This window comes from Pan paniscus, chromosome 5 (assembly GCF_029289425.2).
Source record: "Pan paniscus chromosome 5, NHGRI_mPanPan1-v2.0_pri, whole genome shotgun sequence".
Taxonomy (NCBI): domain Eukaryota; kingdom Metazoa; phylum Chordata; class Mammalia; order Primates; family Hominidae; genus Pan; species Pan paniscus.
Window position 1 is genome coordinate 84,967,734 of NC_073254.2, and position 15,771 is coordinate 84,983,504.

At 33.0% G+C, this 15,771-nt stretch overlaps 1 protein-coding gene across 1 annotated transcript in view; it reads right to left on the reverse strand.

Moving 5' to 3' along the window:
* The window catches only part of LOC117978173 (protein eyes shut homolog), a 441,914-nt gene that overhangs the window by 237,724 nt on the left and 188,419 nt on the right, over positions 1–15,771 (reverse strand). The gene's annotated exons all lie outside the window — the stretch shown is intronic.

Genomic DNA, 15,771 nt, shown 5'->3' on the forward strand with positions numbered 1-15,771 from the left:
AGATAAACATTCTTAAAAAAGGAGAGAAGAAGAAAGGTATATAGCAGAGATCAGTCCATAGTACTTCTGTGACCCTTCCTCTGCAAGCCATAAGTCGTGGCTCATGTTGCAGGTGAATAATTTTCTTAACCAGCTTCCTGCCACACACACAGATGTCTCAGAATTATCTTCTCTCTACCATGAGGTAAGAGTTAAGATACGTCCTCACGATTTCAAAATATATTTATCTACCTGAGGGGTCTACATTCCTGCCTTAGATGATTCTTAACAAAGGGTTTAAAAACCATGCACCCTTGATCTTGACCTGAACCCTACTTTTACTGGTAATGTCCTGGATTCAATAATGGCTCTGAGTTTATTTTGAAAACTTTTTACCCGCTGGAAGTCTGAAAATAAGAATCTTATTTATTTTCCAACACAGTACTCCTGTGTTAAAAATATTTTTTCTAAATTTTGGTTAAAAACAGTCCCATCGTCAACTCATCTCTTATTTCCTGTTTTATCATAGGCCAGTAAATGAAGCTATTTGGTAACTTCCACATTTTGTCCTGAAATCTTAGCCTAGTTAATAAGGTCATGCTGTATATTTTCTGTCTTTCACATTGGCACAGGCAACAGCGATCCCAGTATTTGGTCAATATATAACACAGTTTCCATTTCTCCAGCTCCAGTACAAATTTCCTCACTGATCTTACAGACATCATTAAAATTTTCTGTTTTTGCAACCTCTTTCCAAAATAGTCTCAATTGCACAAAACTGTTTTATTTATGGTAGCATCTCACTTCTAGGTACTAATTTCTGTTTCAATTGTCTCTATCTGTAACAAACAACTGACTTAGAGACTTAACAAATAAAAACCTATTATTATTTCTTGTGAATCTGCATATTGTATGCATGGTTCTGCTGCCCCACATTTTGTTGACTGGAGTTACTGATCAACTGACCCCTTCAGTATTATGATAATCATTTTTACTTCTGGTCTGGGATCTATTTGTTCTAATATGAATATAGATCATCACATTTTTATGCCTTTTTTTGAACAGTATATCTGTCTTTCTTGCAACTTATCTATGTCTTTATATTTACCTGCATTTCTTGTAGACTGAATAAAGCTGGGCCTTTATTTTTTTATCCAGATGAATAATCTATACCTCGGTTGGATTTTTGTCTAGTTCATTGAATTATTTTGATCATTGAATTTACGTTTACCATTTGCTTTTTGTAATTTGGCCTATTGTTTTTTGTTGTAATTTTCTTGCTTTCATTTCTGTTTTATTTTGGTTAAATATTTTTATTATTTCATTGATATAGCCATCCCTTTAAAAATTTTTTTTTAATTGTTGCTCTTTGGAATGCCTTTTGCATAATCCATTTAAATTTGCACTACTACACATATAAGAATTTTATACCAGTATGGTTCAATTTATCCCATTTGCTATACTATTGTCATATTTGTTATGCTTATTATTTATAAATCCACCATTCAGCATTATAACATTTGTCTTAAACAGTTGCATGTGTTTTAAAAAATAAAAATTTTGTATATTCTAGTGTATGTGCCTACATATTTTTCATTTTCAAAGACTTCATGTCTTTCTGTAAGTTTCTACTTGGTGCTATTTCCCTTTATGCTGAAGAAATTCTTTAAGATTTTATTTAGCTTAATATGTATTTTATTAAAATTATTATATATATGTTTACGAGATACTTTAAAACTATACATTTGGCTAACATTTTAATTTATTTCTGTTGAGAAGCACTGGCCTCGGTTATGTCTATGTAAACGTGAATGTGTATTAAATTTCCTGAGGGTCATGTGAAAATTCAATTTCTGATTCTATAGGACCGGGATGGCCTGAAAATCTAGATATCTTTTGATTTTATTCTACATTTTAAAATTACTGTGATTTTTTGTTAAATCATAACTGTATACATCATGGGGTACAATGTGATGTTTTGATATATGTATACAAAGTTCAATGATTAAATTGAGCTAATTAATATATCTATTACTTCATTTATCATTTTTTATGGGGAGAAATTTGAAAGTTACTCTTATTTTGAAATATACACATGTAGTAAGTGTTTAAAGCAAATTTTATAAGGGTGAATTGTGATGCTTATAAATAACATAACTAAGTGTAATAAATATGACAATAGTACAGCAAATGAAGTAAATGGGACTATACTGGTATACTATTTTTATATCAGTGTGTCATAGTACAAATGAACTCTAAATGGATTATGTTAATGGTAATCTAAAGTACTTTATTATTCACTGTAGTTACACTGCTACGTAATAGATTTCAAATCTTATGCCTCTTTTTGAAGCTTTGTACCCTTTTATCAACAATTCCTAATTCCCTCCTGCGCCCCTCCTCCAGTCTCTGGTAAGCATTATTTTGCTCTCTGCTACTATGGGTTTAACGTTTTTAGATTTCATATGTAAGTGAGATTATTTGGTACTTTTCTTTCAGTGTCTGGATTATTTTATTTAACATAATGTTCTCTCTATAGGTTAATCAATGTTGTCACAAAAGTTCTTTTTCAATAATATTTCACTTATGCATTATATATATGACATTTTATTTATCCATTCTTCCATTGACAGACACTTAGGTTGATTCCATCTCCTGACTATTGTGAATAATGCTGCAATGATGTGGGCATGCAAATATCCCTTCAACATACAGATTTCACATCCTTTGCATACATACCCAGAAATGGAATTATTTGATCATATGCTAGTTATATTTTTTAGTTTTTTGAGGAATCTCCATACCATTTTTCATGATGGTTTTACTAATTTACATTCTCACAATGTGTAAGTTCCCTTTTTCCTGCATCCTCAACAAAACTTATTTTTCACCTTTTGATAATAATAAAAGCCATGCTAAGAGGAGTAAAGTGATATTTTGTTGTGGTTTTTATAATATTTGTATTTCCCTCATGCTTAGTGATACTGAGCATTTTTAAATGTATCTGTTTGCCATTTTTATGTCTGCTTTTGAGAAACGTCTGTTCAGATCCTTTGCCTATTTTTCAACCAGGTTGTGTGTTTTTTGTTATAGAGTTGTTTTTGTTCCTTATATATTATGGATATTAATTCCTTATCATATGTATGGTTTGAAAATAATGTTTTCCTTTCTGTGGGTTGTCCTCATTTTGTTTGCTTTGCCATGCAGAAGCTTTTTACCTTGATTTCATCCCATTTGTCTAATTTTGCCTTTGTTGCCTGTGCTTTTGGAGTCATATACAAAATCTCCTTGCCCAATCCAATTTTGTGGAGATTTTCCCCTATATTTTCTTCTAGTAATTTTACTATAGTGAAAATATTCTGAGGATGAAGTCTCTCTAGTAATAATTATATTCTTGACATCGTGCTGATATGTTGCATTGTCTCTGGATTCTGTTTTCTTCCTTTAAGCAATGATGTTATTTATTACAGAATGATGTTATCACATCTGAACTCAAATGCCATATCCCACCTCAATGTGTTTGGAAGCAGCCACAACCACTCAGCTCCTCATACTTTCAGTGGTTGCTTTCACTGGGGAAAATTGAGATTCCCTATGGGTGTGTCATTCAGGCATTAACAAAGGATTTGTGCAATTTGTATTTTGGTACCCTTCCTTATGTGGTGTCCTTTCTTGAATTCCCCAGCCCCTTCACTTTTCTGCCATTCTGGGAGCCTCAAATTGTCCTGTGACTCTTCTACACTTAAAATTGCAGCTTTCTCCTATTGTTTTCACTGCCCATACATATCAGACTGAAGGTAGCCCTCAGGTGAAAAGCAATAGAAATACACATTTTACTCAGCAGAGCTTCTTTCTTTCAAATCTTGACTCCTCTTTAATTTCTGTCTGCTTCTGGTAACTCTTTAGTGCCTTAAAACAGTTGTTTTCATGATCTGTTTAGAGTTCACAATTGTCATCTGAAGAATGGTTTGTCTATATGCTATTCCACCATTGCCAGAAGCCTCCAGGATTACTGTTTGCCTTTTTGTGTGTGTGCTCTCCTAAGTCCACAATATCTTAGATTTCTGAACACTCTGATCTTTGACAAAATACAATTTTCATAGTGCAATGTTTTCTAAATCATTTATTTCCATTTAACTCTGCGCTTCTCACTTGAATCAACCTCCCACTGTGATAGTTTTCCAAAATCTTGCCATTGTATCCTGCTATAGTCTGAATGCTTGTAACACTCCACAGCCCCAAATTTTTATGTTGAAATCTGATTTCCAATGTGAAAGTTTTGGAGATGGAGTCTTTGGGGCATGATGACATTCTGAGAGGGAAAACCTCTTGAATAATTTCTGAGGTGTATAAGAAATTCGAGTCCTTATAAAAGAGACTACACTCCTTATAGAAGAGATCCTTCATCCCTTCTGCCATGTGAGGTTACAGTGAGAAGATAACCACATATGAGGAAGTGAGCTGGTACCAGACACCAAAACTGTTTGTGCCTTGATGCTCGACTTTGCAGCCTCGAGAACCATGACAAATATGTTTGTTGTTTATAAGCCACTTAGTCTACGGAATTTAAGATATGGACTCTGAAATATTTGCTAAGAGGTTTAATTGTCCTAGAGGGTTTGGCTCAAGAACAGCTGTAGAATGGCTAGGGATGTAGCTGGTAGATGTAGATGTGCTTAGAATTTAACAATTAGGGTTAAACAGCTAGGGATGTAGTTGGTAGATTTGTTATAGCACTGCAAACAAACTCACCCTTTTGTTATTAACAACCTTTCTTATATTATTTATTGAATATACTTTTACCTTATTGCTTCATTAAAACCTGTTTCATTATGATTGCATCATATTCCTTTTGTCTCTCTTAAGCAACAGTTTTTTTCTATATCAATAAAACTTCAGACTCAAGAGGTGGGATTACATTCCCCTGGTTATTCATTGACACAAAGAACCTATTAATTTCTCTTTATTTCCTCAATTCTGGACTACTCCAACTTTTTAATTCTATGCAGCTCCTCTTAGGCTACAGAGCACCAATAGAGAAAAATCACAAGTTTGAAGACTGATGTCAAGAAATGTGTGAACTGGACTTCAATAGTGCCTAAATTTTTATAATGGAAGACTCTTCCAGGGAAAAGAGACAGAACCTCAGTAGAATCAACATTGGTACAGTGATAAATTTATTAGCTCAAGCAGCAAATCGTGAGAGTAGAAGTGCATTCAGCTCAGGTACATTAGGGCTATAACTTTGCCATATCTGTTTGTCTTTTTATAGCTTTCCTTATTATTATTATGATTCTATCCTTCTATGAACTTTTTTCTTCCAACTTGAGGACTTCCTTTTGCCAGTAATTGTAAATTCATGTTTCATATGGTCAATGTCAAATAAAGTCTGAGCAACATTTTCCCAAATTCTTCATTCAAGATTCCAAGAATAATTTTTGATGTGGTTGAGGGTAGATATTAACTCTAGTCAAACTAGCAACTCCTAAAGAAAAATGTGGTTAGGAAAATCATTTTCAAGTGAAATAGACACTATCACCAGCATACAGGAAAATGTATATTCATTTAAATGTGAAAAGTTTTATACTCTCTGATATGGTTTGGCTATGTGTTCCCACCCAAAACTCATGTTGAATTCTCAAAGTTGGGGAGGAACCTGGTGGAAGGTGTTTGTGTTATGGGGGCAGATGCCCCATAAATGGCTTGCATCACCCCTTTGTGATAAGTGAGCTCTCGTTTTGAGTTCATGGGAGATCTGGTCATTTAAAACTGTGTGGCACCTTCGCCCCTGCCCCACTCTCTCTATCCTCTCGCCATGCAATGTGAAGTTGTGCTTGCTTCCCCTTCACCTTCTGCTGTGATTCTAAGTTTTCTGAGGCCTCTGCAGCCATCCCTCCTGTACAGCCTGTGGAACTATGAGTCAATTAAACCTCTTTTTTTTTTTTTTATAAACTACCCAGTCTCAGGTAATTCTTTATAGCATTTTGAGAATAGACTAATATACTTTCCTTGAATTATAAATTGTTATTTTTCTAGTCACTCACAGAATATAGCCATACCTCCAAATTCCAGAGAACATGGATTTCATCAAATAACTCCCTCAAATTTCTACCAGTAAAACCTCTAGTCTTACCTATATCTCCATCCATACTTTGTATTTGGTTACTTTATTACCAAAGAACGACAGATTCATCACTGTTGATCTTGACAAAGTCCAATATATTAATTTTTCCATTTCTGGATCCTGTTTTTTGTTTCAAATCTAAGAATTCTTTGAATAGCTCTAAGTCCCAAATATTTTCTCTTATGTTTTGTTCTAAAAGATTTATGATTATATGTTTCACATTTAAATCTATGACCATTTATATTTAAGATGACATTTAATGTTATCACCAGATTTGTAGATTACCATCATACCACATTCCACTGCCCTCTCTGTTAATTATCTTCTCTACCTCCTGAAGATGTAGTTTCTACTTCTGGTCTAACATCTTCCTATGCACACATTAGGATTACTAAGTGTGATTGGATCCTAGCAGGCAAGAGATGATGCAATTGAACTCAGAAATGTGTGGGGAATTTAATAAGGGACTACTTACAAAGCGCGGCAGAGCATGTGAAAACCACCAGAAATAGAATGAGGTCTTTTCTGCCACCCAGGAGCTGAGTGGAGGTAGCTGAGTGGATGGTGCTAGAACCTAAGGCAGAGGAGCTGTGTGGAGACCACTGCCTTAGGGAAGATAACCTGATCAGTGGAGGGGCACAGCCAGCTTGAGGCAAAACACAGAGGGAAATGAGGTGATAAATGTATTTGCATCTGTCTCTTCCTTTCCTCTTATTTCATATTGGGGCTCCCATTTGCCAAACTCAAAAGAAAGCATGGAAAATACAGGTCATGTAGTGTAGCTTCTTGGACACTGAGTAGATCTGAAAGGGTTAATGGAAGATAGCCATAGTCTCTTAAGCCCCATAACATTTTGATAAACAAATCTTGCTTTTGTCTCACGTTCCCCCTATTTAGCCTCGTTTCTCCTTACCACTTTTCTACCAAATATTTTCAAGAAGGAATCTAGTTTTACTATTGCCACTTTTTCATTTCATCTGTACAGTCCCAAATATATCATCATCAATGACTAAACTCCACTGAAACTCTTCTTGTGAAGGTTACCAAGGCCACTTTAGTAATAGTTTTCTGGATCATTTTCACACCAAATCACATTGGACTGTCCAATCCTATTTAGGACTTTCTTACTACTTCTTCCTAATTGGAACTCTCCCATCTTTTGTGTTCATCCTTGGCTTCTCATTGTGTGTTCCTTTCCCGATCCAGCCTTTATATTTTAGTATTTCTTAGTAAACAATCCTATGAAAAAACTTGACCATTCCATATATACGAACTTTCTCCTATGCTTCAGATGCACATACTAGGATTATTTAAAGGAAACCTTGATTTTAATAATTTACAATCTGACAGATTCAGTATGCTTGAAGCTCTCCTGATCTCCCTCTTCATTAAATGTGCTTCTTCCACTCCTGTTGCCCTAAAGCAACAATCCATTTATCCGACCTAGGAAACTGAACATCATTTTCTTTTTTTCTTACTTTACACATCTGAACACCACAACATTCTAACCTATTTTGTCTGTAACCTAAATATCTCCTGAAATTATCCAATTACCTAACTCAAGCCCTGTTTCCATACCTCTACAATAGACCACAGCTTGATTTCTGCAAGCAGTTAATTTTTTCTTTCCAGTGTGCCATAAGTAGATTTTAGGTGCCTTGTCACAAAAAGAAAAGTAACCACATGAGATGATAGATGTGTTAATCTGCTTCGCTATAGTAACCATTTTACTATCTATATGTATCCCATAAATCATGTTGTAAATCTCAAATACACAAAAGAAAATTAATTCAAAAGAAGAAAAAAATCAAATTCTACTTTATAATTTAGAATAATCTCCCCAAATTTATGTTTAATTTTCCCCAGATTAATGACTTCGCATTGCCCCTAATATTCCTTGGGTGACAGTTCTGGTTTGAATTCTGTTGAAAACTCCAGCTTCATGTTCTCAGAGTAATTTTAGCTAAACTGAATGTCTTTGAGGTCTTTGAATTCCCACAGTTTCTGTTGCCTCTGCTCCCTATTTTATTTAAATTTATTCCAGGAACATGTATAATACGAGGATATGCATGGCAGTTTAGCACTTATCAATATATACTTCTTTCAATTTAAAGGGAAAAGACCATTTTTCACATGCTGGGAAATAGGTAGTTGACACATTTGAATAGATTTGAACAACCTGAAAAGCATATATAGTGAAAAAGTTTAAAAGTTGAGGACAGAGTGCTGAATAATATCACAGTTTAAGGGTGAGTATTGTGCTGGAAATGAAGAAAGGTACCCATTTAGAAAACAATAGCATTGTTATTACTTTCCAATTTTTCAAAGCTTTCAGACCATTATGAATTCAATGCAAACAACCCTTCTCTGTGATTTTTAACTTAATTATAATTTTGTCTCATTGTTAGAGTGTCAGGAGTACATTTTCTCCTTTTGACAATGCAAATAGAAATGATTAGTATAAAACGTGCGGTATAGTTAAACATTTCTCTAAGTTTACCAGACCTGTCATCCTATTGTTGCACATAATAGGTAACTCAGCTGGGATGGGCCATACATTAACTTGTTGATAAAACCATATAATATGTTTATACTTATGGTCAATTACAGTACTTTTTCACTTGATATGCTAACTTTACAGAAAATATAGTCAAATATAATTACCTACCCAAATGGAACAGTCAATAGGTTATAAAGGAAGAAGGAATAATAGGTCTGGTCCATTAACATGAAATAAAATTAAAATAGTAGAATTAAATACATGTTTGGCCAAGATATTAAAGAGCTTTGAATCTAAAATAAAAATAAGAGAAAGGAATAAAAGAAGCAAAAAAATATTTTGTTTTAAATGGTAGATGGAAATATTTACATCTTTCACTCAGGTTCCCTATATGCTTGCTGCCAAAATAACCTTAGCATGTTAGCACTTACAACGAACTAAAGGTAAGGATTTAATCACCAGGAAGAAGAACACAATACTGCTAATAAAAACCAATATTTGCTCCATATTTACTGTTTAATTGCTAGACAGAACAAATGAAAGACAAAATTAACTTCAACTATTTAACGAATCGTTTATTTTTTTCTATTGGATTAATAACTTATTATGGACTCAGTATTTTACAGTTCATTCAATTTATTTGACCACTCCTCCAAAATAATACTCATATTGTCATTTTCATTAAAGAAATTTAATTGACTTTTGGTTAATATTCTAAATTGATCTGGACTTTATTAAAGTCAAGACTTTAATACATTTCCAGAACATTAGAGATGGTTGTTTGGGTAGCCCAGCCAAAATATTTTATACTCCAAGAATCTTTAGTATAGCTGTAGATTGAGTAGACTGGAGCATTTAATTACAGCATCTGTAGATCCCCATTGTAGCTTGACACAAGAATGACTGAATATGGCCTGTGAAGGCTGAAAAACTAATTGCTCTATTATCTGCACTCCAGTCTTTTTCACTTCACAAGCACTTAAAAATATATACTTAAATCTGCTTTCTAATTACAAGTTCCCATAACAGAGTGTCCCTATCCAGAAAACAGCATTATTACTCTGGCTTTCAACACACTTAAGCATTTTTATTTTGCTGAGTTTTGTTCTTCTTTGTTTACTTTCTTTTGTAAACATGTTTAATGGCTAATTACCATTTCAGCTTTTTATATTAATTACTACACATTTAGAGACATGTGTCTTTAAATCTCTAGCAGATAAGACATTTGCTTTGCTCAAACATTATTTTCATTTTACTTGTCTATACGTAGCTTTATCAGAATGACATTCTTAAGTACTTACTTTCTTGAGAATCAAGAAATAATTTATGACAAAGCCTTATCTTTTTTGCATTAGCTACCGAAAACTTTTCTATTTTAGAACAAAAGAGTAACAACTTATTTCTCAGCATCAATATATGACAGAAATATAAGGACGATTGTTTTAACAGTGATATATGCAACATTATTTTCCCCCAGAACTCCTTCATTTAATGAAATTCAATATGTGCAGGTTTCATTTTATGAATTATAAAGTCATCAACAATTTAGTTTGATGCCAGTAAATTCACATTTAAAAATCTGAATTGTGCATCATACTTTATTTTTAAATTGACAAATTAAAAATGTATATATGTAGCATTCAATGTGATGTTTTGATACATGTATACATTATGGAATGGCTAAATCAAGTTAATGAACACATGTATTACCTCACACACATTTTGAGGTGGTGAGAACACAAAATCTAATCTGTAAGTAATTTTTAAGTATATAATACATTGTTTTAAACTATAGTCATCATGTTGTACAGGGCATCTTGAATTAAATAAATTCTCCTAACTGAAATTTTGTATCCTTTTACCAATACCTCCTCTTGGATGAACCTGGAGGATATCATGTTAAGCCAGGCACAAAGAGACAAATACCGCATGATCCCACTTATGTGTGGAATCTAAAAAAAGATAAAGTCATAGAACCAGAGAGTTGAATCATACCTTTCTGTAGGTACTAGCATTAACTTCATACAGATTACAGTATCACTGATATATTAATAGGCAATATTAATATTAATAGGCAATTTGAGTATTGTGGTCTTTTCTACCCACTAAGAAAGCAGCCCTATTCCTGAAATGCACTTTGCTTCTTTAAATACTTCATTGGTAAGTAAGACACTGCCTCAATTTTGTCAGGAACAACATTTACATGGTAGGCAGTTATCTTCTCTTTACTTCCATTATATTTCATGGACATTAGTTTTAGAATTTAAAACTGCTGATTGGGTAAGGGTTGCCTTATTGGTTAGCACTGATTATAATATATTTTAAGGAAATAGTTATAACTATGTGAAAAAATAGCATTTTTCACATACCCAACCCCATTTAGTTCTGGGGGAAAGATGAGTAAGTGTGCTTAATCCCAGGTGTGTGTGTTTTTATGTGTGTGTGCATTTATGTATGTGCTTAATAATTACTTTTCTTATGTAGAAAGAAAATTTATACTTTGAGGCAGTATTTTATTTCATTTACTTTACACTCAAAACATAAAATCCCCTACTTAATACATTTTGTATATCAAGACAAATTTATACACAATTCATTTTTGGAAGTGCTGGGCATAGAGGGCTTTTAATAAAGAGTGCCTCAGAAAGCCATCATTGGCCATGACAATAGACACGTTAATGACAACAGTGCTTATTAGGAATGACTTCCTCATATCTTTTTGTTTTAATTAAAATAGAAAATTGTGGTATCCGAACATGGAAAATATGTATGCAGTCTGGATCCTGCTTTGCTACATGAAAAGCATGAGGTTTTGTTCAGGTATATTATAATAATTATATCAGGGAAAGTGAAAACTCATTTTTACATATTAAAATTTTTGTTCATTTCTGAAGAAAAATTAAGTCCACAGTAACAGAAAACAAAATAATACCCTTTCCTTCAAAAAGAAATATGTATTTGAAATTTATTTGCTAAGTTCAGTTCCTAAGACTAGAATTTGAAAGGGAGCCAGATTAAATCAAAGCCAACCACTTACGCCAGTGGATGAACACTTCATGGAAAAAGAATTGTATTAAGGGATTTATTTTCCACATTTATTTGCTTTTTAAAAAATGAAGAAAAAAGATTCTACAGATATCAAAAAATATACAGCATTAATAACATTTTGTATGAAAGCTATGCTATTTTTGGAGGATCTGTAATTTTAGTACTAGAAACTAACATGCATAAAAACACTGCATTATTCAGCTCTGCAGAAGTAATTACACCAAGATTTTTCTAATTGTTTTCTATTGTTCCCATAAATGGACTATATAATCACAATCTCCTTTTTGGACAAATACCTTTTTCCAGTATGTGCTTTAAAAAGTTATAACTGGTAATAAAACGTAACTTCTATAAATGGCAAAATGTTCGAACTAGGGTAAATTCTCAGAAAAACACTCAAATTCTCAGAAAAACACTCAAGGTGCCATATCTTACAATTTCATGTATTTGCTAAACAGTCACTGTATATATTCTTTACATTTTCAAACAAATTCATAATTGCATAAACTCATAAAGTTATGTATTATTATTATGCTACAAATTTTACTCAAAATGAAACAGTTATGAATCTAACCTAGTACAATAGTAGTCATCTACTTCTTATATAAAAAAGATAGACATCATTTTATCAAAATATATGTTCGTGCAAATAAGCATCTAATAGACAAAACTTGGACTATATCAACAGAAAGCCACAATTAGATCAAAAAATAGGTTATAGGTTATAGTTTGATCATTTTCTACACCAGGGGCCAGCAAATGTTTTCTATAGAGAACCAGATAGTAAATAATTTAGGATTTGCAAGCAAAGAGAATGTATACTCTGTACTTGCGTCTGAAGCAGCCATCCACCATACATAAATGAATGAGTATAGTAGTGTTTTTGAGAGGCACAAAACAGGTAAAGGCCTGGATAGTCTCCCACAGGACATATTTTGCTAACCTGTATCTATTGAATTCCAAACAAGTAAAGTTATCAAATTAGTGAATCAACTAAAAATTTACCAACTTAATCTTGTGATTTTAATGTGTCATTCTGGAGTTACATTGTTTATGTGTACTATTTTTCTTTCTTTGGGAAAAAGACTGTGGAATCACTAACAGGCTCAGAGCGAATTTAATCAGAAAACAAAGAGTTACTAAGTTTTACAAATAGAAATTATTTGTGCTTTTTTCATAGAAACTGAATTCATAAATGGATTATATATACACTTTTTCAAAAATTGTATTTATTCATAACAATAAAAAATTCAATTCTAGTGAGGTATTCAAGGAAAATCTTTCCTATTAGCATTCAAAGGTTAATTCTTAACAATGCTGGTTGCTGTAAAGAACAAAGTACCTTAACCTTAGTGGTGTAGCACAATAACAACTCATGAATTAATTTGTTTATCTCTCAGTATAATAGGGGTATTCCTGGTCCATGAACATCTTTTTATGTAAGAATTAGGGACCTATACTCTTCCATCTTCTGGCTTTTCTCTAGTTTTTCAGGCAACTCCAAGAAGAATGTAGAAGAAATGAAAAAGTTAAAAACTGTGAGATATTTTTATGAACCACATTGCAAGATAAAAACTACTATTGATTTTCTGTTGGTCAGAATTCATTCACGTGGTCTCATCTGTATACAAGATAATTAAGCCTGTGCCTAGGAGCAAAAGAAAAAGATAAACACGTAGCCATCTTCTGATATACCAGACATGTTTCCAGCTGAAAGATGTATAAGAATATAAACTGAATTAGAATGTATTTATGTCTAGGATAGGGTGTCTACAGTATAAATTTATGTGATGTGATTACCAGAAAAATATTATACATTATGAGGTACGTGCATTTTAAAATAATTTAACCTCGTTTTTGCTTTTTTGTTTTATGTATGTACAGTTCCATTGAACATGTTAATGTAGCATATAAAGCTAAGGCACTACCATTAACTGAAAAATCCTTTTCATTATAATTCATAGATTAAAATATTTAGTATTTAGTATATGAAGGTTAAAATATTTATGATTACCTAACATTTCTATTCATGCTTTCCAAATTCTGTTTTGTTGTAATGGAAAATATTTTGGTTTGGTTTTGGTTTTAGGTTTTCTTTTGTTACGGTTTTTTATTTGTTTATTGTATAGATGGGGTCTCACTTTGTCACTCCGGCTGGGCTGCAGTGGCACAATAATAATTCACAGAAGCCTCAACCTTATGGGGTCAACCAATCCTCCTGCTTCAGCTTCCTGAGTAGCTAGGACCACAAGCATGCCACCACAACTGGCTCATTTTTCCTTTCTATTTTTTAGAGACAGGGATTTGCTATGTTGGCCAGGCTGGTCTAGAACTTCTGGCTTCAAGCAATCCTTTTGCCTCAACCTCTCAATGTGCAGGGGCTACAGGTGTGAGCCACTATGTCCAGCCTAATGTAAAATATTTTGAATCAGAAATTATTTGCAATTGTTTATTTGTAAATTAAACTTTTGTTTTAGAGTAGTTGTAGATTTACAGAATAGTTGCAAGGATAGTACAGAGAGGTCCTGTATACTCCACAACAAGTTTCCCCTGTATTAATATCCTATGCTACTATGGTACATTTGTCACAACAAATGAACCAATATTGATGTTATTAGCTAATGTCTGTACTTTATTTGTATTTCCTTAGTTTTAAGCTGATGTCTTTTTTTCCGTTCCAATATCTCTTCCAAGATATCATATTACTTTTAGAAATAATATTTCCTTAGGCTTCTCTTGGCTTTGAAAGTTTCTCAGACTTTTCTTGCTTTTGATGACCTTAACAGATTTGAGAAATTCTAGTCAAGTATTTTTTAGAATGTCTGTCGATTGGGATTTGTCTGATAATTTTTTGATGACCAGACTCAGAAAATGTACTTTTGAAAGGAAGATGAGAGACAAAAAGTGCCATTCTCATCATTTCATATCAAAAGTTTAGGTTATTAACACGGCTGTGTATGTTGATGTTAACCTTGATCCTGTAGCTCAGGTAGCAATTGTCAGACTTCTCCACTGTAAAGCTGCTCTTCCCTCCACGACCCCCTTTTTACATGCCATACTCTTTGAAAGCCACTCACTATCTGCTGTCCAAATTTAAGGGGTGGGGAGTTTTGTTCCACTTCATTAAGTTCAAAGTACCTACATAAATTATTTGGGATTATTGTACAAAAAGGTGCGTCTATTACTTCTCATTTATTCATTCAATCATACATTTCCATTAGTATGGACTCTTACATATTTATATTTTGGGTACCAGCCAATATTCCTTTATTTTGGTGCTCAAATCATTCTAGCTTTGATCATTGGGAGCTCCTTCCATTGGCTCTCTTTGACTTAATCTCAGAATTTTGTGTTTAAGTACTTCCACATTTTCTGGCATTACAATATTATTCATGCTATATTCCATGCTTTAGTCCTAAAATTAGCTAGATCTCTAAGGAGATTTGATTTTTTAAATTGAAGAATGTATGAAAATCCAAAATCTGGGCACTAGAAAAACAGCTATTTTTTAAATGAAGTCTACCAGCCTGGGCAACACGGTGAAACCCTGTCTCTACAAAAATACAAAAACTACCCTGATATGCTGGCATGCACCTGTAGTCCTATCTACTCAGGGGACTAAGGGGAGGATCACTTAAGCCCAGGACGCAGAGGCTGCAGTGAGATATGATAGCACCACTGCACCCCAACCTTGCTGACAGAGTGAGATCCTCTCTCAAAAAATAAAAAATGAAGTCTAATATTTTTACCGAGATTACTTAGGCCATTCCCTCTGTATCTTTAAAGATGTATGATTAAATAAGTATGAATTGATATCCCACCTACCCAAGCATGATAAAATAGTGTCTATTATATAAATATTACATATTTGTTAGAACATTGTTGGAAATTATAATTAAACAATTATTATTAATTTTTGGCAGACATTGTGGTATTTAAATAACATTTCTCATTTAAATTACATTCAACTAAATGAGCTAGATATATTCTTATTGTCATTTAACAGTGAGAAAGTTATAACTTAATGTGTTTAAATGGATGTAAAAATATTTGAAGTGAGGCATACAATCTTACATTTTTCATAAGTAATTATAAGATACTTTTTTAAGGTAAATAGGTA